The 3002-nt window shown below is 33.6% G+C and overlaps 1 protein-coding gene across 1 annotated transcript in view; it reads left to right on the top strand.

Annotated features, from left to right (window-relative positions):
• Positions 1-3002, top strand: part of LOC128201070 (uncharacterized) — a 42828-nt gene that overhangs the window by 7806 nt on the left and 32020 nt on the right. The window lies entirely within an intron of this gene.

The following is a 3002-nucleotide window of genomic DNA, read 5'->3' as shown; positions in this document are numbered from 1 at the left end:
GTGATGTGTAGCCGCCAATTATAAGAGCATATAATTGTGACAGATAATTGCTGTCAACTTTACTTTTTTATATTTCGTTAATATTGCCTCTACGGAACACTTTAAGAACTAAAATAGCTATTGTAAACATATTTATAATATATTTATATACCATATACTTAGTAAAACTACTAGTATAGTAAGTATTATATTATCTATGGTATAACATACTGCATACTAATAGACTAGCAATACAATTAGGAAGAGGGAATAAGTAACAATGCAAATACAAAAACGAAGCGAAAAAAGAATATGATTACATTTGCTGCGCGAAATGAATCTCATCTTTACGAAGATACGTTTTCTGTTTGAACTGCATAGTTGTAATTTTATTTATAATAAAAATTAATTCTTAATTTACATCACTTAAAAACAATTAGCAAGTAAACGTTTGTGCTGCTTCTATGTAGCAATTTAGGAACTAATATAATAATTTAGTTCTATCTTTTGACACTTGATTGCTAATGGCGCTGTTTGTCATGTAGTAGTGCATCTTATCTAACTACCGATTAGAATACAATCGTACTCAGCAGCATAATACCATTACTCCTAACAATTAACAAAAGTTCACATTCTTCTACGAAGGACGCAGTGTTTGTTAGTGTTATTATGGCTAATCAACTTACAGAAAAGTGTGTATCAAGTCAACAAGTAATGACATAGTAATAATCCATGGAACGACTATATTATTAAAGTCGGCACTTTTCTTATATTGACGTAACTGGAAAATGAATCTATGTCCTAAAAATATAAATACAAATAGAATATATATATATAATGGCTAAAATGATGGTGATGATGATGACTCTATATTTAGTATTGTACAAGTATTTATAATTGAGAAAATGAGAGCTGAAAGCATGTAGACTTTCTACCATGGTTAATGTTGAAGATGTCGAGTTGAAAGGCGACACAGTGAGCACTGTGTGAATACGACGGATTACCAACACTGTCAGTGGCAACAATACAGTTGGCGAAGAGAAACACTCAGAGCTCAGCATTTTACATCCAAAGATTATTGAACGCCATCTTTCTTGTTTATGATGCAAACGCCTACAGCTCACACTCAGCACGCCGAGGCGCGTAGTCAGGCTCGCGCTTTCGTCACAGCAGTTCAATATTAAAAATCCCATATAGTTCCGAAAGTAGTCGAGTTTTCTCGACCAAATTAAACGTAATTTAAATCGGTAGTCATTACTTTAAAACGAAGCAGGTACATTAGATACAAACAAGTAAATCCAACATTTGATATAACATAAATAATATAGCTCTAAAAACGATTCAAGAGGCGGATGCGTTTTATAAATAATTTTATTAATACAACGAGCAACACACTATATGGTTTCTGCGTTTCTTCTACTCTATTCCAAAATCTTTGATAAATTGTCCTTTTATTAGATCTCTGAGAGGGAAAGGGGTCAACCGTCATAACGTTCGTTACTCGTGGGTACAAAATAGTAAAGTAACAGTTTTAGGGTTTTTTAGAGTTCAATACCAAAATGGTACAAAAGAACACTTGCGTTTCGCCTTTCCATTCATTTGGCTTTCTGTCTCAGCACATTATCTAAGCAACTACAAAATGTTATCGATTTGAAATTTTGAATAGAATACCAACTAACTAAATAAAAAAATTAAAAGCTTGCAAATATAACTCTATCACTATCTACTATCACTAATATCAAAATCCTTATCGTTCCTAGGAATATTAAAGTCCAGTCTCGTTTCCTGTTTGTTACTGACATAGTGGGCAATACTGGCTCTTCGATAAAATTATATATAAAAAAATAAGTAAAAAATATTTTATTCTAGTTAAATGGTTTTATTATGTAGTAATTATTTTTTATATATTAAATTATAAATAAGTTTGTAAAATTTTATGAACTGGTTGCATAGAACTTACAAAACCTTATTTTATCTTAAGTGAAGTGGTTCTGCAACCAAATACTGCCTTGCTTTTTTTATTAGAGGTTTTACTTGGAAGCGTGCCCGTTTTGACATTATAATTTAAAATTTTATTGACAATCGATTACATTTCTTTTTTAATTAGGTAGTAGTCATTCAATTTAATAGTGAAATCGGCAGCAGCCTTGCCAGATTGGGTATGTTTTTCACAACTTTGGGCAAAATGTGAAAAACATACCCAATACCTCTTCTGTATGCGAGATTTTAAAGTAATAAAATTCTTAGATTTGTTTTTAGTATTTGTCAAATGTTGCGGGATGAATTGCGAAAAGGTTGATAGTGACCGTATATTTCAACTGATTAACTAATGACTTGCAGTTGACAATTAACATAAGATGAATGTAACTTATATAATATATAATAAGGAATGGTCAAGAGTCAAAGGAAAGATGAACATACTCAGTGGAGTCGAAAAATCTTCAAGCGTGTCTTGTCCATTGTATGGTCACTCATCCCGGTGAATACGTCCGGCGAGAACGGTGGCTGAGAATGGTGGTTGGGGATAGTGTACCCCGGGAAACGACGATAAGTGACGTCTCTTCACAGATGTAACTTATCGACGGCTAATATCTAGCGCTTTTTCTTCGGAGTTTTTATTTTTTTATTTTTGTTTGTTTTATGAATATTAAGTTTCTTTTCCGTCCTATCCTGTTTTCTATTTTGTCGTCTTTGATTTGATTCTCTTCTGTTTCCTGCTCTTTGATTTGTATAGGAGATGGTGTCTGTGAGACGGTACAATTTAATTCTACGTGTTTTGCATGGTGTGGTTATGCCTATGGCAAACCAGGAATGGAGTCGATAGCCCTAGCCTTACCAGGTCGCTAGGAGTAAACCTCTATAAAAAAAAAACACAGGTTTAAGCTTTGGTGCCCAGCGAAGGACTTAGGGTAGAACATACCACCGGATTCCTTCTTCGGTTGGCGTATTCTGTGGAGGTGTAAACATCAACCATGAGAGCACCAACCTATGAGCTCCTGCCGCACCCAAAGCATATTAGGCTT

The sequence above is a fragment of the Galleria mellonella genome, unplaced genomic scaffold, assembly GCF_026898425.1.
Source record: "Galleria mellonella isolate WM207_F2 unplaced genomic scaffold, CSIRO_AGI_GalMel_v1 utg33, whole genome shotgun sequence".
In the NCBI taxonomy this organism is placed as follows: domain Eukaryota; kingdom Metazoa; phylum Arthropoda; class Insecta; order Lepidoptera; family Pyralidae; genus Galleria; species Galleria mellonella.
Note: the sequence above shows the minus strand (reverse complement) of the source record. Positions and strands in the feature narration are given on the sequence as shown.